The 27,703-nt window shown below is 48.3% G+C and overlaps 1 protein-coding gene and 2 long non-coding RNA genes across 6 annotated transcripts in view; 2 read left to right on the top strand and 1 right to left on the bottom strand.

Annotated features, from left to right (window-relative positions):
* The window catches only part of KCNB1 (potassium voltage-gated channel subfamily B member 1), a 104,957-nt gene that overhangs the window by 3,785 nt on the left and 73,469 nt on the right, over window positions 1-27,703 (top strand).
* Window positions 2,348-27,389, bottom strand: LOC146395357 (uncharacterized). 2 transcript variants are annotated; one of them, XR_014832580.1, is made up of 3 exons: window positions 23,704-27,389; window positions 19,330-19,453; window positions 2,348-4,484 (listed from the first exon to the last, which is right to left on the bottom strand). It is a non-coding gene; the product is annotated as an uncharacterized LOC146395357 (long non-coding RNA). The 2 variants fall into 2 exon arrangements; XR_014832579.1 differs by having other exon boundaries at window positions 19,330-19,475; window positions 23,704-27,261.
* On the top strand, window positions 12,465-17,796 carry LOC146395358 (uncharacterized). The gene is made up of 2 exons (XR_014832577.1): window positions 12,465-15,326; window positions 15,653-17,796. It is a non-coding gene; the product is annotated as an uncharacterized LOC146395358 (long non-coding RNA).

Here is a 27,703-nt window from a genome sequence, read left to right as displayed (position 1 = left end):
CCCCGGGTTTCGTGTCCAAAAAGCCTCTCTTAAGACATAGTCACTCACCCTTAACCGGCTTAGGATCAACAGAATTATTTTGCTATTTCCAGGCCTGACATGGGTTCCTCCTCTCCACACCCAGGTTAGACCCAGGCGTGATTCTGCCTCCTCCCTGCCCTGTCCCTAAGACAAGGGAGTGAGGGGCAGGGGAGGGGAGGGCCACCTCCCCCAGGAGAAGCAGGCAAAGGGCTATGTTTGGGCTGGCACCCAGCAGCAAGACAGGGTACTTGGGCTTGCAAAAGGCACTGTTTGGGAATAACAGCTTCATCTCTCCTTCGGGTTAATCCGCTCACAGGGACGAGCTTCGTGACCTCTCTGTGATCCCAGTCTCGGGCTGCTGGCTTGTCCTGGCAGATGGACAGTCTAGGATATTCTGCAGCAAGGGCTGAAATGGTGAGGCAGGCAGGCTCATTACCCTTCAGTATAGACACCCTGACTGCCATTGATCACAATAGCCACCGTGTATGAAGTGTGACAGACAACACATGTAGTCCTTATACCAACTATTATCACCCCTTTTCACAAATAGGGGATGATCAGAGAGATTAAGTCACTTGCCTAAGGTCACCCAAAAGGCAAACAGGAGTAGCCACAAATTCACACAAACTCGAGTGTGATTTTGAAGACACTGTTCTGGGAGTTCCCCTTATGGTTCAGTGGAAACAAACCTGACTAGTATCCATGAGGATGCGGGTTTGATTCCTGGCCTCACTCAGTAGGTTAAAGATCTGGTGTTGCCATGGGTTGTGATGTAGGTCACAGACATGGCTTGGATCTGGCATGCTGTGGCTGTGGTGTAGGCCAGCAGCTGCACTCCAATTGGACCCCTAGCCTGGGAACTTCCATATGCTGCAGGTGCAGCCCTAAAAAGCAAAAAAAAAAAAAAAAAAAAAAAAAAAAAAGACACTGTTCTGTCCACAGTGATAAAGTACCATAGTCTCCTCCTCATTCTCTCTGCTTCCACTTTTGCCCCCTGCAATCCATTCCCCGCTCAGCAGCCAGAGTGAGCTTTTCTAAATGTAAATTGGATCCCATTATTCATCTGCTTAAAATGCTCTAGAGAGGTTTCCCATCACATTCACGATAAGGTCTGAACCCTTCACCATGAATCCAGCTCTGTGACCTCTCTGAGTTCATCTCTTCTGTCCTCTAGTTCACTCAGTTTCAGCCCCACTGGCCTCCTTGCTGTTTGCTAAATAGGTCAGGGTTTATCCTACCTCAGAACCTTTGCACTTGCTGTTCCCGTCGCCTGGAAATCTCTTCCCCATATGGTCCCATGGCTGGTCCCTGTTCCAATGTCCCCATCCTCAAAGAGACCTTCCTGAGCCCTGTCTTAGACAGCCTCCCTCCCCTTACACACTGCTGCATCTTGCAGTGTCTTTCCCACATAGCATTTAGGTGCCATTCTGAATTCATACTTGTTTCCTTGTGTTTCTCGGTTTCTTCCTGACAAGAATACAAGTGTCATGAATTGTGTTCACTTTCTCTATTCTCAGCACCTGTCATGGTGCCTGGCACAGAGGGTCCCCAGAATGAATGAGAATGAATGAATGGAGCAAGCAACCAGCCAGTCACCGTGTCTCTGAGGATCTGTCACTCCTTCCTCCCAGGCCACCTGCAGCCCAGTTCTCTGCCTCTGGCCACTTTCTTTCTTTTTTCCTTCCTTCCTTCCTTCCTTCCTTCCTTCCTTCCTTTCTTTTCTTTTCTTTTCTTTTCTTTTGTCTCTTGTCCTTGTAGGGCCCCGTGGCATATGGAGGTTCCCAGGCTAGGGGTCCAATCGGAGCTGTAGCCACCTGTCTATGTCACAGCCACAGCAATGCCAGATCTGGGCAGGGTCTGCGACCTATACTTCAGCTCATGGCAACGCCAGATCCTGAATCCACTGAGCGAGGCCAGGGATCAAACCTGCAACCTCATGGTTCCTAGTCGAATTTGTTTCCGCTGCACCACGACAGGAACTCCTTCTGGCCTTTTTCCATCATCTCTTCTTTGCCCTCCCATTCCCACCCAGCCCCTCAACTTGGATGCTTTGCTTGTCAGAACAGCCAGGTCTATAGAAATTTCTCAGCAGTCACAGAATGAGAAGTCAAATGGAGAATCACTGCTTGGTGATTGTGAGATACAGAAATGGCCAGAGCTCAGGAGTGGCACAGCAGGTTAAGGATCCAGAGTTAGTCACTGCAGTGGCTCAGGTTGCTGCTGTGCCGCAGGTTCGATCCCTGACCCAGGAATTTCCACATGTCACAAGTGTGGCCAAAAAAAAAAAAAAAAAAAAAAAAAAAAGAGAGAGAGAGAGAGAGAGAAATGGCCATACCTCACATATTTAAGAGTAAGGATAGACCTGGACTCCAAGTCCAGCTCTGTCACCTCCCCAGTTTCTGGCTTTAGGCTAGTTCTTCATCTCTGCAAGCCCTAGCCTCTTACCTATAAACTGTAGATAAAAGACGCGCCTTGCAAGGCCATCATCATGTCATTTTCATCAGAATTTAGCACAGTGCCTAACCCACGGTAGGTAGGGCGTATTGTTATAAATAATAGAGAGCAGAGTCCTTTTTCTGTGGTTGGGTGGGCAGAGTTGCGCCAAACCCTTTCCTTCTGATAGCAGTGCTAGGAGGCCGAGCTGCCGCTGTTAATAATTGATGGATGTTCTGGCAACACAGAGACAAACCAAAGCACAGGCCCTCGCCTTCCCCATCAGGGGAGTGAAAATCAAAATCCATTAGGCAAAAGGCAGTGTGATTGATTCTTGTTTGGAAGCTGGGGTCAACCCCATCCGAGCCACAGGCTTGCGGTGCTGGCCCACCACTCAGTTTCTGCTTTCTGGGAAAACTCTACAGGTTTTTCTCAGTAGGACAGAGAGGGGACGAATTTGCCTGGCCAGGAGAATCTGCAGTCCCTGGAATAGTCTCAGGGTTAAAGCCCGGGAGATAATTTCCTAATGTTCAGAGTAGCTGCTGGTTATTGTGCTAGGCTCTGATTAGTGGGACTTTATATCCACCCACTCAGTGAAATTGCTTCAACAGTTCCGTCGAGGAAGTCTGCAGTTGAGGCTACAAGTCACAGACTAGAAAACTCAAAGTGGCTTCCGTAAGGAGGAAGATGTGTCCTTTCACCTAACAGGAAGTTCCAAGGTAGCTGGGTTTGGGTTAATGGTTCCATGGGGCCATTAGGATTTGAGATTCTTTCTGTCTTCCTGCTCCTCCAGCTCCTGCAGGTGGCTGTATGCCTCACATTACAATATGGCTGCCCAGTTCCAGCCTTCAAATGTGGAAACATAGTATCCTACCAATGAAGAGAGGCTGTCCTTTTATGCACCACTATTTCTTTTCTTTCTTTTTTTCCTGCGAGGCAAACCTTTCCCTGCTGGCAGACTCCTTTTTCGATCCCATTAGCGAGATCAGGTCACATGCTCATGTGCTAGCTGCAAGGAAGCCTGGGAAGGCAAGTGTCTGGCATTTGCAGATGTGGAAGGAAATGGGTCTGATGAGTGATATTAACATTCATTTACAGAGAGGAAACGGGGGCTCTGAAAGGGAAGTCTCTTCCCAGAGCTCACACAGCTAAGTCCTCAGTCAGTATTTGTTGAAGAAATGCAAATGGCAGAGCGAGGGTTGGAACCCAGGTTGCTCTGGTTCCTAAGCCTGTGCTTCTCAATCCCGGAATCTTGGGCACAGACCCTTCAAACTCTTTGAGCTTCAGTGAGCTCATCGCCCAGTGGTGATGGTACAGATGCCCCTTCTTGGGGCTGCCTTGGTGATTCAGTGAGATTTCAGATGTGAATGTGATTTGCAAATGGAAAGTACTCATAAATATGAATTATTATTGTTGTGGTGGTTGTTCTTGTGATTATATTTCACAGTGGAAGTAGTCTTTATTTAGGGACATTGGTTAGTAGTTTGCCCGCCACAGATTTGATTAAGAAGCACCTCTGGAGTCCAGCGGGTGTGGTTCATTCCTCGGCCACCTTGCTTACCAGGACCATGATCTTGGGCACGTTCCTTTCCTCCTCTGAGTCTTACTTTCCTCATCTGAAAAATGAGAATTATAATGGAGCTCACCTCTTAGGGCCATTAAGAGATAATCGGCATAAAGAATTTAGCCCAGTGCCTGGCATGTGGTAAACATCCTCTAAGTGACAGCAGTGATTATTAGTGTTGTCGCCGAACTCCTCTATTCTAGCTACACACCTGGTTGGCAGCATCCCCTATGGCAGTGTTGCTGCTGATCACTGCCCGCCCGCTTTGGATTGTATGCTTTTAGTGGGGTGGTGCTTCTGCTTCCTTGACATGATCCAGATGAATTTGTGTTTTATCATCATCAAAAAAAAAAAAAAAAAGGAGGGAACCCAACTCAGAATCCATGGGGCGCCTCCAGTGCTGTGAATCGTCTGGCTGAGGCTCTTGCTGGCTCCGGTGGTTCATTCTGGATATTCGTATTTATTCCTGGAAAACAATAGGCCAGAGGTTCAGAATCCTGGCTGCAGGGTCACACAGACCTGACATTTCCTAGCTCCAGACTTTAGACAAATCATGTTACCTCGCGTAGTTTCCATTTCCTAATCTGTAAATGAAGCCACCTCACAGGGTTGCTTGGAGGATAGAGTCTGTAAATCAGTGACACTGTGCTTCATAAATCAGTATCCTGCCTTTTTTTTTTTAATGTTTCTTTTTTTTCCCCTTTTCTTTTTATGGCTGCACCTGCAGTATATGGAGGTTCCCGGGCTAGGGGTCGAATCAGAGCTGCAGGTGCCGGCCTATGCCACAGCCGTGGCAACATGGGAGCCAAGCTGCATCTGCGACCTGCAGCTTGTGGCAACGCCAGATCCTTAACCCACTGAGTGAGGCCAGGGATTGAAGCCGTATCCTCACAGAACACTATGTCCAGTCCTTGACCCACTGAGCCACAATGGGAACTCCCAGTATCCTGATTTGATAAAGGGAGATGCAGAGGGTGCTTCAAAAACTTGCATGAGTCAAGATCAGGGGCCGTTTTCAGGCTTTTCTGCCTGCATTGTTACTGTCATTGAGGTTTCGGGGGTCTTTTCATTCCTCCAGGATGCTGGCCCAGGATCATACATTGGCAGCTGGGCTTTCGGGGGTTTTGAAAGGCTGCAAAAGGCTAGAGATTGTGAAAACGCTTAGGGGGGAAAGGTTCTGGCCAAAGGAGGAGTTTGGCCAAAACTTAATTAACTGAAAGAGAACAAGCATGCATTAAACACCAACTCCATACCTAGCACTGTGTGTACTTCCTGCGTTTGATAGCGCCATGGATTTCAGAGTTGGATCGCCCAAGTTCAGAGTTTAACTCACCATGTGATGTGTGACAAACTACTGCACCTCCTTGTGCCTTCATTCATGAAAGGGGGACAGTAGCAGGGCCTGCCTCTTTCAGTCTCTACCAGGATTAAATGAATTAATGCATGCAAAGCATTTCAAATAGGGTTTGGCACGTAGAAAGCCCTCAGTAACTGTTACGGGTTTCTGTTTTGTCTTCGCTTTTTTTTTTTTTTTCTTTTTATGGCCGCATCTGCACCACATGGAAGTTCCTGGGCTAGGGGTTGACTTGGAACTGGAGCTGCCCGCCTACTACACCAAAGCTGCAGCAATGTGGTATCTGAACCACCTCTGTGACCTACACTGCAGCTTGCAGCAACACCGGGTCCTTAACCCACTGAGCAAGGCCAGGGATCAAACCCGCATTCTTATTGATACTAGTTGGGTTCTTAACGCACTGAGCCACAACAAAAACTGTTTTGTCTTGTTTTTAGCTGTCGTCGTTTCATTTAATCCTCCTATCATGCCAGATAAATAAGATTCTTTTCAAAAATTCACTATTTTTATAAGATGATACATACTCGTTATAAAGAGGGGTTATATAACTTGCTCAACATCATACAGGCAATTGGAGCAGAACAGGGACCCAATCCTGATAGAGAAAATATGGTCAGGGTTCCACCTATATCCTTTTAAGCTCTTCTGTTTTCGGTGCCAGTAGCCCCCCTCCCAGCGGCCAGCACCTGCAATTCTTTGCCTAGAAGCTGCCTCTGGCTGGTGGAGTCCAGTAAGGACAGAGAGTTAGTGCCCTACTTGGAGGGAGCAGCCCTCAACTGATGGCTGATGGGGAAAGTGTGTAAATACTCCAGCTCCCTTCCCCTGGATGGGGGTGTAACTCAGAGGGGCATGGTCTACACTGGCCCCCAGAGCTCCTCAGAGGAATTAAGCCCCTAAATCCTTGCTTGATCATATACCCTGTTTGGCCTCTTTCCCTTCCCTGCTCATAGCCCCTCTCACTCACAGTGTTTTCTGGGATCACATCCCACATACGCCACTTTCCTCAGATCCTTGTCTTAGGATCTGGTTCTGGGGAGGCAACCAAAGACCTGTGGGAAACCTCCAGATCCTATCGGGGATCATCTTAAAAGAAGAAATTGCAGGGCTGGCTGGGCTCAGTCAGCCTCGTCTCCATCTCCTGGAGAAAATGAAAACAGCAATAGCAGCAGCAGCAGCCACCAATCTGCTTCTGGTGTGCCTGGTGCAGTGCAGGGAGCATCGAAGGCACCGCAGCATCTGATTCCCACAGTCACCCCATGAAGGAGGGATGATGATCCTCATCTTGCAACTGTGGAAACGGGCCCAGAGAGGTAAAGTGGCTGGCCCAGGGTCACACAGCGAATGAGAGGACTCCTTGACTGTGAGCCCATGACCTGACCCCTGTGCCCTTTTCGTGACCTTCAGGAAGTGAGACGCGAGCTCTGCAATGCCTCTTCACCTTGGGGAACTGAAGTGTTGAGGTGAGAGGCCTTCAGCATCTCCCACCTGACTTGGGAGTGTTGCTCGCTCCTGGTCCCTTGTGACCTTGGATCCAAAGTCCAAGGATGGGACTGTTGGAGACACAGGGTCAGCGTTCAGCATTATTTTGATAGATAATTTAAATAGATAAGGCCCTCCCTTCTCTCTGAGGAGGGATAGTTTCAATTTTGGTGTCTCTGGGAGAGGTGGGCATGACCAGAAGGGGCCAGGAGCAGAGGCACAAGCCAGCCCCCAAACTGGAGGTGGGTGGGGCGGGAGCCGGATTTCACACGTTCCTATCCTGAGCATCAACTCTCCTTTCAGATTTTCCCTGATGACATAAATAACAAATAAGACGTAATGGTACCGTATGAGACATACGCCTGCGGGTACGGGTATGGCCTGGGTTCAGAGTCCACCCCCACCGCTTCTGGCGGTGTGAACCCACAAGGCGCCTCACCCCAGTAAGGCTGGGAGTGGGGAGAATAAACCGGGAGCGCTTCGCAGTACAGGGGGCTCACCCCTGTCTGATCCTCTGAGCTTCGACAAACACCCATGCCCACACCTACAACTGAGACACAGCCTCTGGGTAGCTTCTTTCTGATTTATGGTAGAACACAGAGAAGATAAAATGTACCATCTTAACCATTTTTAAGTGAACGCTCATTAGTGTTACGTACATTCTTGTTATTGTGCATCCAATCGCCAGAGCTTTTTTATCTTGCAAAATTGCAACTCTGTACCCGTGAAACAATAACCCCCTCAGGCCCTGGCATCCCCTTCATAGGAATTTGACTATGCAGAGCCTTTGTCTTTTCATGACAGGCTTGTTTCACTTAGCGCCGATACCCTCGAGGTTCATCCCTGCTGTAGCATGCGTCAGCACTGCCTCCCTTTCTAAGGCTGAATAAACAGTCCGTGGCGTGTGCCCTCCACATTTTGTTTAGCCATTCATCTGGCGATGGACACTTGGGTTGCTTCCACCTTTTGGCTCTTTGGAGAATAACACTGCTAGGAACCTGGCTGTCTAAATACCTCTGGGAGACCCTGCTTTCAGTTCTTTTGGGTGTATATCCAGCAGTGGCACTGCTGATTGATGTGGTAGTTCTTTTGTTAATGTTCTGAGGAATTGCCCTGCTATCTTTCTTAGGAGCTACCCCGTTTTACCTTCTGACCAGGAGTGCGCTCGCGTTCTGATTTCTCCACATCCTCACCAACACTTGTTATTTTCCAGGTTGTTGGATTTTAGTGTTTTGGTGTTTTTCTGGTTTGGTTTTGTTTATAGCAACCCTCCTCGTGGTTCCTAGTCAGATTCATTTCCACCCCCCCGCCCCACGACGGGAACTCTCTAGTAACCATCCTATTGGGCATGAATGGTACCGCCTTGTGGTTTGATTTTTATTTCTCTAACAATTAGTGGAGTTGAGCACCTTCTCGGATGCTCGTGGGCCATGTGTACACCTTCTTTGGAGAAATAGCTATTGAAGTAATTTGCCTGTTTTCTAATCAGGTTGTTTGGTTTTTATCCTTGAATTGTAGCCGTCCTAGCAGTTTCTTTATGTATTCTGGATAGGAACCCCTTATCTTAAGCTCTATGACCCGCAAATATTTTCTCCCAGTCTGTAGGTTGCCCTTTCACACAGAAGTTTTGAATTTGGATGAAGTCCAACTTGTCTATGTTTTCTTTCATTGCTTGTGCTTGCAACAATTGACAGATCCAATGTCATGAGGCTTTTTCCCCCATGATTTCTTCTGAGCGTTTTATACTTTGAGGTCTTCTTGCCTTTAGGCCTTTCAGCCATTTCGAGTTAATTTTTGCAAGTGGTTTGAGGAAAGGGATGGTCATTGCTTAGCATGTGGCCAGTTTCCCAGCATCACTGGCTGTCCTGGGTGACTTTGACTCCCAGGGAGGGTTGGGAAGAAGAGCAGGTATTGAGGAGGGCCGGCCCTGGGGAGGTGAGAGTCCGAGGCCCTGACACGTGTGGAGCTCTGTGCACAGAGCTGAGGACGCAGGAAGGTGCCTCCTGGGTCAGCTGCTATTGTCACCGTTGGCCAGGATAATGGCCCGTTCCTGGCACACCCAGCAGGATGCCACCGTTCCTCTTCCACTTGCGAAAGCTTTGTAGAGCGCAAGCGAGAGAATGGGAAACATCAGGGTGAGTGACCCTTGTCCAGAATGTGACCATGTCTCACCGGCCCCTGCTGCCTCCCTGACCCAGGCCCCGCCCCCACCTGAACCATGGCAGGAGCCTCTTCCCATCAGTAGCTTCCACCCGCCACCTTCACCATCTGTCCTCCACGTGCAGTCAGCGGGAGCCTCTGCAGCTCGGTCTAGCTCACTCCCCTGCCACGGCTCCCTCTCACTCAAAGGAAAAGCCAAAGTCTTCACGTCGACGCCCCCACCACCTACAGGGCCCGTGATATGGCATCTTTCCTCTCCCTCAACACCCTTCCAAGCTCCTTCCCTACCTCTCTCCCCCTCCCTTGCTCCATTCTGCTCGCAGTGTCTTCCTGCAACACACCAGAGCGCTCACCACCTCAGGGCCTTTGCACTTGCTGTTCCTTCTGCCCAGTAGAGATGTCCCAGAGACAGCCTCGAGACTCGCTGCCTAACCTGTTCAGATCTCAGCTCAAGTATCTTTTTAGCGAGGCAGCCGCTGGCCACCACTATAAAACAGTCCCCCAGTGCTCTGCACTCGCCTCTCCTGCTTGATTGTCCTCCCCCGGCACAGCATAAAATTACCTAATTATGCATTTACTTTTCTCTCTCCCACTTGGATACAAGCCTCCAAGGGCAAGGTTTTTGTCTGTTTAGTTATGTCCCCGAGGCCTAGAATAGTGCCTGCCAGAGAGGAAGCACTCAATAGATATTTGTCAAATGAATGTGGTTTTATTTTTTTGGCTACACCCGCTGCATTTTTAAGGTTTTCCGGGCTAGGGATGGAACTTGTGCCACAGCAGCAACCTGGGCCACTGCGGTGACAACGTCGGATCCTTAACCCGCTGCACCACAGGGGAACTCCTGTTGAATGAATGAATGATGTTATCTTAGAGATGGCAGAGAATATGTACTAATCAATGAAAAAAGGAATTTTTAAAAAATTACTTAATGAATTTTATTACATTTATAGATGTACAACAATCATCACGACCAAATTTTACAGCATTTCCATTGCAAACCCTCAGTGCATCACCCCCGCCCCAACCTGTCTCATTTGGAAACCATACGTTTTTCAAAGCCTGTGAGTCAGTATCTGTTGTGCAAAGAAGTTCAGTCTGTCCTTTTTTCAGATTCCACATGTCAGTGATAGCATTTGATGTTGGTGTCTCATTGTATGGCTGACTTCACTTAGCATGATAATTTCTAGGTCCATCCATGTTGCTAAAAATGCTAGTATTTCTTTCCTTTTAATGGCTGAGTAATATTCCATTGTGTATATGTACCACATCTTCTTAATCCACTCCTCTGTCAATGGACATTTAGGTTGTTTCCATGTCTTGGCTATTGCATATAGTGCTGCAATGAACATCGGAGTACATGTGTCTTTTTGAGTCATGGTTTTCTCTGAATAGATGCCTAGGAGTGGGATTGCTGGATCAAATGGTAGCTCTATTTTTAGTTTTCTGAGGCATATCCATACTGTTTTCCATAGTGGTTTCACCAACTTACAATCCCACCAGCAGTGTAACAGGGTTCCTTTTTCTCCACACCCTCTCCAGCACTTAATTGTTTGTAGACTTTTTGATGATGGCCATTCTGGCTGGTGTAAGGTGGTACCTCATAGTGGTTTTGATTTGCATTTCTCTAATAATGAGTGATGTTGAACATCTTTTCATGTGTTTTTTGGCCATCCATATGTCTTCTTTGGAGAGTTGTCTGTTTAGATCTTCCACCCATTTTTTGATAGGGTTGTTTGCTTTTTTGGTTTTGAGCTGTAGGAGGTGTTTATAAATTTTGGAGATTAATCCCTTGTCAGTCAATTCATTTGCAAAGATTTTCTCCCATTCTGTGGGTTGTCTTTTCATTTTGTTTAGGGTTTCTTTTGCTGTGTAGCAACTTTCAAGTTTGATTAGGTCCCATTTGTTTATTTTTGTTTTTACTGTCATTACTCTAAGGGGTGGATCTGAGAAGATGCTGCTGTGGCTTATGTCAGAGAGTGTTTGGCCTATGTTTTCCTCTAACGGTTTCATAGTGTCTGGTCTTATATCTAGGTCTTTAATCCATTTGGAGTTTATTTTTGTGTATGGTGTTAGAGAGTGTTCTAATTTCATTCTTTTGCATGTGGCTGTCCAGTTTTCCCAGCACCATTTATTGAACAGGCTATCTTTTCTCCATTGTATATTCTTGCCTCCTTTGTCATGGATTAGTTGGCTATAGATACGTGGGTTTAATTCTGGGCTTTCTATCCTGTTCCACTGATCTATATGTCCGTCTTTGTGCCAGTACCATACATTTTTGATGACTATTGCATTGTAGTATAGTCTGAAGTCAGGGAGCCTGATTCCTCCAGCTCCATTTTTCTTTTTCAGGATGTCTTTGGCTATTCTGGGTCTGTTGTGCTTCCAAACAAACTTTAAACTATTTTGTTCAAGTTCTGTGAAAAACGTCCTTGGTAATTTGATAGGATTGCATTGAATCTGTAGATTGCCTTGTGTAGTATAGTCATTTTGATAATATTGACTCTTCCAATCCAAGAGCATGGTATGTCTTTCCATCTATTTGTGTCATCTTTGATTTCTTTGATCAGTGTCTTATAGTTTTCAGAGTACAGGTCTTTTGTCTCTTTAGGTAGGTTTATTCTTTTTTTTTTTTTTTTTTTTTTTTGTCTTTTTGCCTTTTCTTGAGCCACTCCTGCAGCATATGGAGGTTCCCAGGCTAGGGGTCTAATCAGAGCTATAGCCACCGGCCTATGCCACAGCCACAGCAACGCCAGTTCCAGCTGCGTCTGCGACCTACACCACAGCTCACGGCAACACCAGATCCTTAACCCACTGAGCAAGGCCAGGGATCGAACCTGCAACCTCTTGGTTCCTAGTCAGATTCGTTAACCACTGCACTACGACGGGAACTCCCCAGGTTTATTCTTAAGTATTTTATTTTTTTGGATGCGATGATAAATGGGATTGCTCCCCTAATTTCTCTTTTTGATCTTTCATTGTTAGAGTATAGAAATGCTGTCGATTTCTGTGTATTAATTTTGTATCCTGCAACTTTGCCAAATTCATGGATGAGCTCTAATGGTGTTCTGGTAGAGTCTTTAGGATTCTCTAGGTATAGTATCATGTCATTTGCAAATAGTGATAGTTTTACTTCTTCCTTTCCAATTTGGATTCCTTTTATTTCTTTTACTTCTCTGATTGCTGTGGCTAGAACTTCCAAAACTATGTTGAAGAGTAGTGACAAGAGCGGACATCCCTGTCTTGTTACTGATCTCAGTGGGAATTTTTTTCAGTTGTATTTTTTTGGCCACACCCACCACATTTTTTAAGGTTTCCTGGGCCAGGGATAGAACTCGCACCATGGCAGCAACCTGGGCCACTGCAGTGACAATGTTGGATCCTTAACCCGCTGCACCACAGGGAAACTCCTATTGAATGAATGAATGATGTTATCTTAGAGATGGCGGAGAATACATACTAATCAGTGAAAAAAGGAATTTTTTTTTAAGTTTTTTTTTTTCCCCACTATACAGCAAGGGGATCAAGTTATCCCTACATGTATACATTACAATTACATTTTTCCCCACCCTTTGTTCTGTTGCAACATGAGTATCTAGACATAATTCTCAATGCTACTCAGCAGGATCTCCTTGTAAATCTATTCTAAGTTGTGTCTGATAATCCCAAGCTCCCGATCCCTCCCACTCCCTCCTTCTCCCATCAGGCAGCCACAAGTCTGTTTTCCAAGTCCATGATTTTCTTTTCTGTGGAGATGTTCATTTGTGCTGGATATTAGATTCCAGTTATAAGTGATATCATATGGTATTTGTCTTTGTCTTTCTGGCTCATTTCACTCAGTATGACATTCTCTAGTTCCATCCATGTTGCTGCAAATGGCATTATGTCATTCTTTTTTATGGCTGAGTAGTATTCCATTGTGTATATATACCACATCTTCCGAATCCAATCATCTGTCTATGGACATTTGGGTTGTTTCCATGTCCTGGCTATTGTGAATAGTGCTGCAATGAACATGCGGGTGCATGTATCTCTTTTAAGTAGAGTTTTGTCCGGATATATGCCCAAGAGTGGGATCATGGGGTCATATGGAAGTTCTATGTATAGATTTCTAAGGTATCTCCAAACTGTTCTCCATAGTGGCTGTACCAGTTTACATTCCCACCAGCAGTGCAGGAGGGTTCCCTTTTCTCCACAACCCCTCCAGCACTTGTTATTTGTGGATTTATTAATGATGGCTGTTCTGATTGGTGTGAGGTGGTATCTCATGGTAGTTTTGATTTGCATTTCTCTTATAAGCAATGATGTTGAGCATTTTTTCATGTGTTTGTTGGCCATCTGTATATCTTCCTTGGAGAAATGTCTATTCAGGTGTTTTGCCCATTTTTCCATTGATTGATTGGTTTTTTTGCTGTTGGGTTGTATAAGTTGCTTATATATTCTAGAGATTAAGCCCTTGTCGGTTGCATCATTTGAAACTATTTCCTCCCATTCTGAAAGTTGTATTTTTGTTTTCTTTTTGGTTTCCTTTGCTGTGCAAAAGCTTTTCAGTTTGATTAGGTCCCATGGGTTTATTTTTGCTCTAATTCCTATTGCTTTGGGAGACTGACCTGAGAAAATATTCATGATGTTGATGTCAGAGAGTATTTTGCCTATGTTCTCTTCCAGGAGTTTGATGGTGTCCTGTCTTATATTTAAGTCTTTCAGCCATTTTGAGTTTATTTTTGTGCATGGTAGGAATTTTTTTTTAAACAAACTTTGGGACTCTCACTATTACTAACACATTTCTAGAAGCCTGACTCGCATCTCATCCAGACTCTCATCTCATCTCTGGATACAGAACATGTCTGGTTTCTCAACCTCATGTTGACATCTGGGAAGGGATAATTCTCTGTTGTGGGGGGCTGTCCTGTGCATTATAAGATGTTTAGCAGCATCCCTGGCCTCTCCCTACTAGATGTTGCAGAAGGAGTGGGCAATAGAAAAATAAAAGATGAACAGCTGCCGAGAGGATGTTGCAGTATTGCAGTCCACAGAGGATGGCTGCTTGGAAGAGGGTGATAGCTGGGAAGCCAATGGAAAGTGGCTGGAAGGGGGATGTGTGTGGGATGTGGGGTTCCTGGGCAGCCACCAAACCTCCTTCAGTAGCCACAGATGCCCAGGCTATGTGATGGATCTTAGGCCCTGGCCATGTTCTAGCTGTGAGCCTTTGAGCCTTTTCCCCTTCTGTAAAATGGGTCCAATCACAGCCCCTACCTTATAAAGAGGTTGTGAGGATTAGATGACATAGTATAGTAAATAATAATAAACGCCTAATACCCACAAGATCAATAATAGCTGTTACTACTAGGATTGTTTGTATTCATTCATTTAACAAGATTTGTTGAGCACCTGTTGTGTGCCAAGAACTGTGCTGGATGTTGCAGACATAGCAGAGAACAAAAAGAAGATTCCAGGAGTTCCCTAGGGGTGCAGTGGTTTAAGGATCTGCTGTTGTCACTGCAATAGCCCAGGTTGCTGCTGTGGCGTGGGTTTGATTCCTGGCCCAGGAGCTTCCACATGCCTTGGGCCTGGCCAGCCCCCTGCCCCAAACCCCAAAGATTTCAGCATTTATGGCATGGATATGCCAGTAGGGCAGAGAGTAAGACCATTCAAAAAAATGAAAAAATACATTTACTTCTTGGACCTGAACAACTGTGACAAACAAATCATGGGACAGTGGGAGGAAGATGAATGATAACTAGATATTTGAGGTTATTAAGGAATTAATGCTATTTTTAGGTGTGATTATTGCTATTGTGATGATGTTTTAAAACATTTATGTTTTAGAGATACCTCCTGAAGTATTTGTGGGTGAAATGACAAGATGAGATAAATATGCAATATCGTGCTTGGTGATAGGTGCCACGAAGGAAGGTCAACAGGGGAGGGGCAGGAGTGGTTCAATGGGAGGGTTAACCAGGCTGGGCAGAAAAGGCCTCACCGAGAAGGTGCCAATTATGTAGAAACCCACAGGAAGGGGAAGAGGGAGGCATGTGGACTTCAGGGGTAAAGAGTGTTTCTTTCTTTTTTTTTTTTTTTTTTTTTTCTTTTTGTCTTTTTGTCTTTTGAGGGCTGCACCCGCAGCATATAGAGGTTCCCAAGCTAGGGGTCTTATCAGAGCTGTTGCCACTGGCCTATGCCAGAGCCACAGCAACGCCAGATGGGAGCCGCATCTGAGACCTACACCATAGCTCACGGCAATGCCAGATCCTTAACCTACCGAGCAAGGCCAGTGATTGGACCTGCAACCTCATGGTTCCTAGTCGGATTCAAAGAGTGTTTCTTTTTTTTTTTTTTTTTTTTTTTTTGTCTTTTGTCTTTTTTGTTGTTGTTTTGTTGTTGTTGTTGTTGTTGCTATTTCTTGGGCCGCTCCCGCGGCATATGGAGGTTCCCAGGCTAGGGGTTGAATCGGAGCTGTAGCCACCGGCCTACACCAGAGCCACAGCAACTCGGGATCCGAGCCGTGTCTGCAACCTACACCACAGCTCACGGCAACGCCGGATCGTTAACCCACTGAGCAAGGGCAGGGACCGAACCCGCAACCTCATGGTTCCTAGTCGGATTCGTTAACCACTGCGCCACGACGGGAACTCCCCTCAAAGAGTGTTTCTGATGGAGAAACAGCACATGCTAAGGCCCTGGGGCAGGAACATGTCTGGGACAATCAAGACATGTGGCTAGAGTGGAGTGAGAGTGGGTAGCTGAGGAGGTAAGATCAGAGGGAGGACTTCGTTGCTGTAGAATTTTGGCCTTTCCTCTGAGTCTGAACCTCTGCACTGGCCTCCCTGCTTCCAGCTCTCCCCCCTCTAGTCCATCCTCTGCAGAGAACCCAAGCCAGCTTTCTCAAGTGTAATCTGCTTGCGCTTATCATCCCTTCTAAAAGCCCTCCATGGTTCTCACCGCCCCCAGGATAAAGTCCAGACTCCTCAGCCTGACCTCTCCACCTTCATCTCCTCCTGTCCTCTCTCTAGGGTACCCTCCGCTCACACCACACCCACCTTTTTGCCTTCCCGGAATACTCCATCCTTCCCAGATCCTGCTCTGCACTTTGGTGCAAGCTGATTGCTCTGCATTGCGCCCCCCTCTTCCCCTTGTCTGCCTGCAGCCTCTCTCCACGCACCCTTCAAGGCCCAGCTTCTCCCTCCCTCCACTCCTCACACCGCCTTCAGGCAGCGCTGCCTGCTCCCTCCTCTGTGCTCAGAAAACCTGATGTTCATACCTTTTCCCGCACAAAACACTGTGAAGACTAGCTTGAGAGTTATTCTGTGGATGCCAGGCCTGGCCCACAGAGAGACAGGAATGCTTAAAAGATCAGGCTCTGCACTGATTCAAATCCTAGCTCGATGATTCAAGCTGTGTGCCCTTGGGAGAATGACTTAATTTCTCTGGGCTTCAGTTTCCTGATCTGTAGTTTGGGGAGCCTCACAACCACCAGAGTTGTTGTGACAGTTCTATAGGAAGCATTTGGAGCAGTCCCTGGTGCTCAGCAAGTGTCCAGTACAAGTTCATTATTGCTGTTATTATTATGATTAGTTTCATTGCAGTTAAGTGTTGGCAAACGTTTGTTGAGTGAATAAATGAGCACACTTGCATGATCTTATGATGACTGCTCAGAGAGGGTCTCCCTTACATGGCAAGGGTCTCCAAGGTGTACTTTCTCCAGTCCCCTCCCACCTTCCTTGTCTCTACCTGCTCATTACCATCCACATGCTTCCTAGGCCAGGAAGAAGTGACTTCTGGCCTTCCATTCACAGCAAGGAGCCATGATTAAATTAGACATTGGAGGTGTTCCCTCACACCCTGACTGTTCCATTTTTGCTCTGCAGCAAGGCCGGGCTCCACCGTAATTGCCCACCGTGGCCTGGCAGGCAGATACCGTCTTTGAGAGAATAATGTTCCCTTTGCCAATTCTCCATCATCATTCACAGCCGTCAGGTAATGGACCTGGAATCAAATAACGTCTAAAAATAGACCATCATATTTCACTAATTGCTACCTAGGCCCAAGCCCTGAGTCTTTCCACAGCCTGTGTGCTCCTTGGGGCCCTTGACCTTCGCTCGCATTGCTTAGCTGGCATTGTAGACCCAGTGTACTGAAGAGGCAGCCCAGGACTGCCATGCTAGGGGCTGGTGAGAAGCAGAAAGGAAGGCAGAGAAAAGATAGCTGAGCCAGCCTTTAGTGTGTCTGGAATTCCCACTGTCTCTTGGTATGGATCAACTTTCTTTTATCTCTTATGCCATGGATACGTCTACCCATCTTTTATTCTTCCTTGAAATACTGACTGAGGAACTCCCTTTGTGGCTCAGTGGTAACAAACCTGACTAGTAGCCATGACATGGGTTCAATCCCTGGCCTCGCTCAGTGGGTTAAGGATCTGCTGTTGCTATGGCTGTGGCATAGTCTGGCAGCTATAGCTCTGATTCAGCCCCTAGCCTGGGAACCGCCATATGCCATGGGTATGGCCCTAAAAAGATAAAAGGACAATATTAGTCTCCTTTCTAGGCTTCTCTGGTTGTTATAACGTTATGGTGGTATTTGTGCATGTTTGAGGTCCTGCTTCAATACCATCTGTTTTTTATGTGACAAATGTTTATTGCATGTTACTATATGCCAGGCACTGTGCAGGGTGCTTGAGAAACACTTGTGTATCTCTTAGTTAGGATTGTTTTGGTTGCAGGTGACAAAAATGCAGCCCAAATGGACTTAAGCCAAAAAAAAAAAAAAAAAAAAAAAAAAAAAAGAAGAAGTTACTGAAAAGTCCTGGGTTAGGTGAGGCTTCAGGCAGGGCTAGATCCAGGGGCTTAAATATATCATCAAGAATTGGTCTCTACTCTATATAAGTCCCTTCTTACCCATATTGGGTTCTCAGCAGGCTATACACACATGGATGGAAAGATAGTACCTAGAAACTCCAGGCTTCCATCCTGGGGAAAAAGCAAGTCTCTTTCCCAATATTTCCCACAAAATCTCAGAGCAGAGCTGATTTTCATTGGCCCATCCCTAAGCCAATCACTTAGCTGGGTCTGGGTCACATGACAATGGCTGGCTCTGGCATGAGACTGAGAATGGGAAGAGGTGGTTCTTCAAAGAAAAACTGAAATATTGTTACCAATAAAGGAGAGAATAATTGTAAGATGGCAAAAATAATCCATAGCCATTGTGGAGCTTAGAGTCCGCTGGAGGGACATGGACATTAAACAAATAAAAAATTAAAGAATAAGCACAAAATGTACTATGTATGCTGGGAAGGAAAGAGGAAAGGTGTTTTAATAGAGAATAACAAGCCAAGGTCAAAGAGGGAAACAGGTGACCCTTTCTGAGAACCTGAGCTTGATTTCTCTTCTCCCTGGGCTGCAGAAGTGATCTTGTGCAAATTCTGTTTCTATCCTTCCTTTGCCATTTAGCGTTCTCCCTCTTGTATTCTATTTTCTGAAGTTGTTTTATTGCCCCAAGCAAAGCAGGATATTCTCAAAGTCTAGAGCTGTGTCTTATTTCTGTATTCTAAAGTAGGGGGCTCCCTGTGTTGTAAATAAAGTTTTATTGGAACATCACCACAACCTACTATCTATGGTTGCTTTTGGTAACAACAGCATTTATCCAGGAAAGTCAGCTGACCTGCGTTCTAAAGTCACCCCAGGGCCTGATGCAGGGGAGGGGCTGGCTTCATCTGAGGCAGTTCGTTGGAGGACTAGAGGGAGGGAGAAAAGGCACAAACTAGCTGTGTGACCTTATACAAATCACTTAACCTCTCTGGGCCTCTGGCTCTGTATCTTGCAATGCCAGCTGCCCCTTCTCATCCTTCGGATCTTGGCTCATATAGCACCTCTTCTGAAAGGCCCTCCCTGACCTTGAACAAGCAGTTTGGACTTGATGGCATTTCCGTTCATTCTGTGATAAAATGTCTCTTTGGTTTATTTTGAGATTAGCCCCGCTCGGGGCAGATGACTTACCCCTCCTCTTCACCAGCGTCTTTCCTCTCCTCATGTGCCAGCTCCTTGGTAGGATGAGAGGAAAGAACTCTGGCTTGGAACTCTGGAAGCTGGGTTCATAATCCCCACACCACAACATATGAGCTCTAAGATCCTGGACAGACAGACCTATCATCTTTCTGGGCCTCAGCTTCCTTACCTGGAAAATGGGCGTGGTAACTTCCTAAACAGGGCTGCTGAAAAGACAGGTGTGCTGGCCAAGTGCAGCTGCTTCATTCATGCTGTGGGTTTTCCTTCTCCTTCCTTTTCTCAAGAGGGAGAGAGGAAAAAGGGACCAACCCAAACCTTACCTCACTCAGGCCTCTGATGACACCCTCGCCTGTTCATGCAGTAACTGTGCCCCTGGCCAGGGTGAGCAGGGGAATCATTCTTTGGCCACCTTCCTGAGGACCTTGTCACCTCCACCAGCACCACCTGAGCAGATGGGCATCAGAAACTGTAAGAGAAAGACGCATAAGTAGCAGACCCCTGCTGGCTCAGTGGAGGTTTGGGGACTTTCTGTGGCTGGCATTCCTTCAGGAACCCTGCGAGGAGTGTGCCAAGGAGTGGCTGGGCTTAGACACTCCCAACCTTCTCCCCAGCCTCCGTCATACCCCTCATCCTTTGCTATGGGCACTTGAAGCCCCATGCAGATGAAAATCCAAGGCAAGTACCCTAGTCCCCTCCCTCTCCTTCCAGGTTCCTACCTGCCAATCACCCCACCACCACCCCGAGCCTAAAAATTTTAGACTCTTGCTGGCCTCATGACTGGGAGGTGGTTTTCAACCCTCAGCCTTAGTGTCCAGGAGGCAGGAGGGAGTGGTGGGGACTGTGGAGAAGTGGAGCACACGTGCCCATCCAAGGAGGCAGCTGCTCTTCAGCTCTCAGCTAGATTCTGCGTCCAGGCTGGGCTCTGGGCCCAGCCAGAAATTTTAGTTTTCATGGGAGATATCCCAATTTTTCAATGTTGCCAAATAACTTTTTAAAAATTAAAAACATTTGAGTGAGCCAGACAGAACATGTCTGGGGACCATATTCAGCCATTGGGGTCCCACTTTTTGACCCCTGCAGCATAGAGCCTTTGAGGGCTAGAAATGGCTAGGGGGGATCCTTTCTTAACTCTGAGACCCTCCCATCTGGAAGGTAGCAGGGAGGAAGGTGATAGAGCTTGGGTGACAAAGGCAGCAGGTCTCTTCTCTCCTCTCCTTCCTCCTGGCATCAAGCACAGCACAGGGTGGCAGGTGTCTGTTGAATGAATGACTGTCCCGCACAGGTGGGACTTGGCCTCAAAAGTCAAGGCAGCCTATCCCACGTGAAATTCACAAGTCGGTCCTAAATGCATTAGCTGATAGGATCCAAGGTCCTCCTACTTTACCTCCAAAGAGAAGAGGAAGGAAAATCTGCTGGAGTGGTTGGAAAATGCACTGAATACTGAGTCATCAAACAAAACTGACTCTGAGCCTCCAGATGCTCATCTGTGAAATGGGAGTAACAAGCTCCCTGGGGTGGTCCCGGGGAAGGAACGAGATACAGCGTGTCAAGTGCTCAGCAAAGCGACTGGCGTGCAGCACACTGGTATGAGCCGGTGTTCGTCGTACTGTTCTCTTCATCCTCTTCACCGCCATCCAAGAATCTGGCTTATTACCAGGGGCTGTGGGCCTGCGGAAGAGTTTGTGTAGATTTCAACTTTATATCCTTGTGGAGTGATGTTAGGCTCTACACATTCAGGCTGGAAGGCTCCAGGTTTCAGAAATTCTTGGTGGAGATTCGGGTGCCCGGGACTGGCATTCTGGTGTGCGGGGTTGGAATTCTGCCACTCAAGATCCCTGCTGTGATTGATGTTCATTCTTGGAGCACCACCATTCGAGGTCACAACTCTGGGGTTCAAGGTCAGAAGGCTGCCATCCATAGTCAGAATCCTCGGCAGTGGCTGGAGTATTGATAATCGTGACTGAAACCTCCGCCGGGCAAGGTTGGAATGCTGAGTTTCAGGTTCCTGGTCAGAGCTGGAATCCTGAGGTTCAAGGTCAGGACACTTGAGCGGTGTTGGTGATCGGAACTCTGGCAGGCACATTCAGAACGCTGGTGTTGTCAGAGCTTTTGTTCCTGCCTTGTTATTTGTGGGCCTCATCCCTCGTGTGTGTCATCACCGCTACATCGTCCCCCCCTCCTGGCAGGGTTCCTGAAGGAATGCCAGCCACAGAAGGTCCCCAAACCTCCATTTAGCCAGCAGGGATCTGTTCCTTATGCCTCTTTCTCTTGTCGTTTTTTCTTTCTTTTTTCTTGTCTTTTTAGGGCCAAGCCCTCCACATATGGAGGTTCCCAGGCTAGGGGTCTAATCAGAGCTATAGCTGCTGGCCTACATCACAGAGTAACACGGGTCCGAGCCACGTCTGTGACCTACACCACAGCTCATGGCAACGCTGGAGGGAAGCCAGGGATCGAACCCACAACCTCATGGTTCCTAGTCAGATTTGTTTCTGCTGCACCACGACAGCAACTCTCTCTCACCGTTTCAGAAGCCCATCCACTCAGGTGGTGCCTGTGGAAGGGACAAGGTCCTCAGGAAGGTGGCTGAGGAGTGACTCCCCTGCCCGACCCTGGCCAAAGACCCTGGAGCCTGTTGTTGACTCCGCCTAAACCCACCTCTTCTTCTCGCTGGTTGGCCTGGAACAGGCCCAGAGATGCGGCCCTGCCAAGCCCCGGCGGGGGAGGGGACACCTGGATAACCTCACCACCCTCTTACCCAGAGAAAGACAAGCGGTGTCAGTCAAGGGTGAGAACCAAGTGCCAGGGGCTTGTGGCTTCCCCACATGTGGCTGGCAGCAGCACGTGGGAAAGTAGAACCATTGGTCGCTGCGGTCACCATAAATGCACTCCTGGTGCCAGCTGGAGGGGAGCTTCATTGATCGTGGGGTGGAGAGGTGCTAAAAAGCCATCTTTAAACTCTGCTTACAGTGGTGCAAATAATGGGCCTGAGGGGCACTCGGTGGAAAAGGGGGTCTGTGGCGACAGTTTGCTGGGTCGTACCCTCCAGTAAGGGGTCATACCCCCTAGTAAAGGGTACTCTTGCCCCCCCGAGCCTCACACTACCTTCCTTTACCTGTCTTTGCTCATAGCCCTTCCCCCACCAAGGATGGTATCTATTTATCTGGCTCTCATCTGTCTCATCCCACTACTTTATAAGCTCCCCTAGATACAGCATTGGTCAGGGGGTACTTCTGTCTTCCCAGTGCTAAAATTGTGCGTAGCATTTAGTAGTTACTATTTGTTGAATGAATGAATGAATGACCATTGCCCATTCTGATACAATTTTAGAGTTTTTCAAGCTCTCTAGTCCTTCCAGGCAGAGCCCATCTCCAATCACATCCTCCCTCCTGATGCTTTTGGATGTGGCTTTTGGATGTGGGAGGGGAGCAGAGGTAGGAAGAGGCATTCACCTCTCTCTCCATGGCCTTTCATCGTTCTCAAGGTAATTTCCCAAATCCTTAGCGGCGCACTAAGGGCCTGTGAAAACTCCCACCCCACCTCCACATTACACACATTACGTGGCTCCTTCTCTCCTCCCTCAGATCCTCAGGACAGTATTCTGGGCCTCACCTCAGGGCCTTTGCACATGCTGTGCTGACTAGAACAATTTTGTAGCCCCTACCCTTTGGCGTCCTTGATTTATCCTTTAAAACTCTGCTTAAATGCCCTTCCCTTGACTTCCCAAGCTTGTCGTTCTAAGCCCCACAGTGGGCCCTGGTATTTCTTTCAAGAATTTATCATTAGATCCCCTTGCTCTCTGCTTGTGGATTCCAAAGTTCATCACTCTGGGGATACTCTTCCCTGAACTGGAGGTTCCTCAGAAGAAGGGCGGGAGGCTTTTTTCCCTTTCACTCAGAAAAATGCAGAACCTGGCTCCCCCTCCCAGATATGAGACACTCTTCCTCCCGGAGGAGGAGTCTAAGTTTCCCAGGAAGGTTTCTTTTCTTTTCTTTTCTTTTTTTTGTCTTTTTGCCATTTCTTGGGCTGCTCCCGTGGCATATGGAGGTTCCCAGGCTAGGGGTCGAATCAGAGCTGCAGCCACCGGCCTATGCCAGAGCCTCAGCAATGCGGGATCTGAGCCGCGTCTGCAACCTACACCACAGCTCACGGCAACGCCGGATCCCGACCCACTGAGCAAGGCCAGGGATCGAACCCACAACCTCCTGGTTCCTAGTTGGATTCGTTAACCACTGAGCCACAACGGAATTCCCCCCAGGAAGGTTTCTTAGCTGCCCTCCAAAGTCTGTCCCATCACTGAGGGCCCCCCGCCCCCTCATGTTCTGCTCACCCTCCAGCTGTCCAGGCTGAGCCCAGGCCTCCTGGGGACTCTGAGGACTTTACAGGGCACGACCCGGCCTATTTCTCTAGCAACCCCCCACCCCCAGCTAACACCCCTACACCGTTCACACAGACATGAATTTAGGTAGCCTTCACAACACCCTATGGGAATATCACCCCCATTTTACAGATGCGGAAACTGAACCCCAGGGAGATAGAGTAACACATGCAAGGGTGCAGCTGGGGGGCGGGGACAGGGCAGTGTTTGACCCCAAGCTGTCAGCCCCGGCTCCCAGCCCTGAATCAGCACGCCCGCGTCTCCTTCTCCCCAGAGCTCTCCCTCGCTGGCTTCTTTCTCTTGTTCTTGAGCTTCTTACCTTTCTCTCCCTTTTCTCCTTAAGTAGTTCAAACATCCCAGATTGTTAGAGAACCCCAATTGTGTGGATGTCTTGTTATATTTTTCAACTTCCAGAAATCATCAGGGCGGCGGGGTTCTTCACGTCTTTCTGATGGAAGGGAGGAGGGAAGACGTGGGTGATTTCCACTCGATTTGCTGGAGAAGGGGGTGGAAGGAGAGGCTGCAAGGCTCCATGCTGTCAGGCCCCCCATCTCTCTGGCTTCATCTCTCACCACAGTCTCCCGGCTCCCTGGATCCAGCCACACTGATCTCATACTAAATTCCTTTCGGCTTCAGGCCTTTGTGCAGGCTTTCCCTGGCATCCCTTTTCCTCTCCTCTTCACTCACTTCTTGCCTGCTCATCCTGAAGCTCCCAGATTGGATGTCACCTCCTCCGGGAAGCCTTCTATGATGTATAAATAGGTCAACGCCCCCCCCCCCGACCCTGGATATGGTTTTCAAAGTTCTGTGGGCCTCTCTTGGCTGGCCCCTGTCTCCCTGTAGTTTCACGTCCATGTTGGTAAGTATCTAATTACCCTGCCTTCCCCTCCCGCATGTGGCCTGTGAGCTCCCTTGATGGCAGGACTTGTCTGCTGGGTTCATCTGTCTCTCCTGAACCTAGCACTGTGCCTCCCTCCATGTAAACACTCTGTAGGATTGTGGTGAATGAATTGATGGATGGAAGAATTCAGAGGTTAGTCACAGTTGGCAGGAAGCAAATATGGGTGGGTGAGAGGGTTTGAAATGTCTAGCTGGAACTCCACCCAGAAGGCTCTTATCATCTCAAATGGAAAGGAACAAGGGTACGGAATTCTTTCCAAGCAGCCAAGGATCTTCTCTGGTGCTCAGAATGTATTGAATGATAATTAGCGTCTTCTATCAGCTTTTTAAAGGTACCCACTTGGGTTATCTTTTACCGGGTGCTATTGAGTTTTCCTAAAGCAAATGTCACATGTGAAGCCTCTAAATCCAGGAAACAGAAGTTCTGAGGGAGGTTTCTAAATGAAAGATCCCAGCAAAGTCACCAGAAATATGATTTAGTTGGAAATTGCACTACCTTTGGGGGCAGATGGACTTGGTTCAAATCCCAGCTCCTCCACTAGTGCCTGGAGCCTCAGACAGGTCACTTCCCCTCTCTTAACTGACATCTTCTCTGAACTTTATCCTCCCATCACAAAGAGAGGCCCTCTTCCCTGGCTATTCCAGTAAAAGTCCCAGGGTTGGCTCTGACTGGACACACTTGGTTCATGTTCTCATCTCTGAACCAATCCCTGTGGCCAGAGGCAGACATGAGAGGACCCGCTTGGGTCATAAACCACCACTGGCTGCAGAGGAGAAACCTGAAATAGGGTTTGCTTAATATGCTTCTTTAAATTAATTCATTTATTTTACTTCAGTCCTGTTGATTTAAGAGGAAATTTGATGTCATGGAGAATTGATGTCACTTGCCATAAATCACATTATGAAACTCTAGCCAGATGCTGGAGCCTGACACCTGCTCTCTTTGGGCTCAGAGGGGAGACCTCCATGTGTTAGAAAGGCATGAAAGTCTCATTAGCTTCAAACAGGGACTTTCCCCTAAAGGGAGTCAGAAGACTTGAAGGAGCGCCGGAAGGGCGGGCGCCGTCTCGCTTTGAACCCGCATGATTTGATGTCTTCTTGTGCACAGCTAACCCAGGCTTGGCTGCACGTGAGAATCATCTGAGGATCTTTGAAGAATCCCAATGCCAGGCCACCCCCCCAGACCAATTAAATCAGAATCTCTAGGGCTAGGAGCCAGGAATTGGTATTTTTGCAAAGCTCCTATGGTGATTCTAGTATGCATCGAGGTTGAGAAATCAGATTTCAGTGCATCTGATACCGGTGGTGTGTCCCACACTGGCACACACAGGGGCTCAGCAAGTCCACTGGGCTGCAGGAAGGGGCTCACTGAAAGGCTAGGGTGCCCTGGGCTGGTCAGAGTGTGTCCAAGGGCAGGCTCCCTTTTCACCAGGGAATTAAGTGAGTAGGAGTCCAGAGAGGTCGTTTAACGCTCTCCAACAGGAAGGAAACTCTCATCCATCTCCCAGCCCAGAAGGATAAGATTCCCAGGATGAAATTTAACTCTCACGCTGACCCAACCACCTCCATCTGGGGCCTGACTGCTTGTTATCTGCTGTTACCTCTTCATCCCTCTGTCAACCATCCCCGCCCCAGCTCTGCTGCTGGCCAGCCATGTGGCCTTGGCACGTCACTCCGCTTCTCTGGTCTTCAGCGTCTTTGTCTGCATCCTGGGAGCCCTTTGCTGAGCTGTGTGGTCTTTAAGGGCATTCCTACTCTGGGGACCTTTGAGTCTTCATCAGGGAGGCAGCCACAGGCTCCTTAACCCCACACCCAGGCCCAGGTCAGGGATTCTCAACAGCAGAATGAAGGTTCCCAGGTCCATCCCCCAGACTACAGCATCAAAGACCGCAGGCAGCCTGGCACCTGCATTCTAACAAGGCTCGCAGTTGATGCTGATGCTGATATTGCTCGAAGTACAGTGTAAAGCGTGTTGCCTCTGCCTTAGTTTCACGTAAAAGCCCTTTCTTCAGCCCACACGAGCCACACCCTTCTCACAGCAGCCTCCTTTTCCTAGGTGAGGAATCCGAGGCTCAGGGAGCCCACGTCCTTAGCCCAAGCCTCTGCCTTGAGTACCTGGCACAGCTGAGATCTGAACTCCAAACCTGCCTAACTCCAAGGCTGGCGTTCTCCTGTCTCTCACCATCCAGCTTTTAATGGCAACTTCCACGCCCTGCTTCTCCATTCCCTGCTTTATCATTTCTTTTCCACCTCACTCCTGGCCCACTTGAATATATGTTCATGTTGGCAGGGGGTTCTGTTTTGCTGACTCACGTAGCCCCGGCACCTGAATTAGTGCCTGGCACACAGTAGGTGCTTAATCAACATGTGTTAATGCACTGCTCGAAGCCTCGGTTTCCTCTTGTGAAGAATTTTGACTCACTTCAAAATGCTGAGTTAATAGGTGTTTTGCTCATTGTAGAGTGCTGTGCCCAGATGAGGGGTTTGAGCTTGGCATGGTGAAAGGGCCTGCTCAGGGTCTGGTGCCTTTGGCAGCTGGAGCGGGGACAGCAGGCCAGGCCCTCATCTTCCCAAGGACCTTCCGCCCCACGTCTGCTCCACTGTGTCATCTCCTCACAAGATCAGATCTTGCCATCTTCCCACGGCATGTTCCAGGCCCTCCCCTGAGGCCTGGCCCGGCCGCTTTGTCTTTCTTCACCTTGTAACTTCATCCACCCAGCCCGGTCCTCCAGCTGGGCCCCATCCTGTCTTCCCTCTGCGAGGCGTCCCAGGCGGGCAAATCCGCTCAGAGTTTGGAGCTGTGCCGCTGACGTGCTGCCCTCAGTGTCTCGCAGATTCTAGAATCCTACAAGTAGTTCTAACTTGTACTCCGTGAGCCCAGGGTCCAGTGCCGTTTCTCTTTTAATTTCTCATTTTCCAAATCCCGGATTCAGGGCCCTGCAACGCAGAGAGGGTGCTGGAAACCTAACCTCAGCTCAATTCAGTCTTTTCCTCCTTTTCTTCCAAGGGTTGGTCCGAACTTGGGGAGGTTGAAATGATGCAATAAGTCAATGGGGTGGGTGCTGTAGGTGCCTTACCGGCAACCCCTTTCCAGGCCAAGCCCCCCACCCCCCGCCACCCCGCGCCGTAACTCCCCCCAACCCCCTCCTCTGCTGTGCATCCCAGCTGCTGATAGGTTACAACTGCCTCCTCCTCACAGCTGCCCCCTCTCACAATTGCCTTTGGCCAATGGGAGCCGCCCGCCTGGGGAGACCACTCCCTACATGGGCTCCTCCTCCCGCCCCCCAGCAGCCTGTAGCCAATGACTCACTGGGTCAGGGGTACAAAAGCTGGGCCTTCTCTGTTTAAGGAGATTACCTTCAGGTGCAGGTCACGCTCCCGCGCTCCCGGTGGGATCAGGCTGAGGCCAGCTTCCTGCT

Source organism: Sus scrofa, chromosome 17 (genome assembly GCF_054392235.1).
Source record: "Sus scrofa isolate SSC_HxYL_T2T_F1_AM1 chromosome 17, Sscrofa_HxYL_maternal_Yorkshire_Landrace_v2.0, whole genome shotgun sequence".
NCBI lineage: Eukaryota > Metazoa > Chordata > Mammalia > Artiodactyla > Suidae > Sus > Sus scrofa.
The sequence above is the reverse complement of the archived record's forward strand: the minus strand, read 5'-3'. Positions and strand labels throughout refer to the sequence as shown.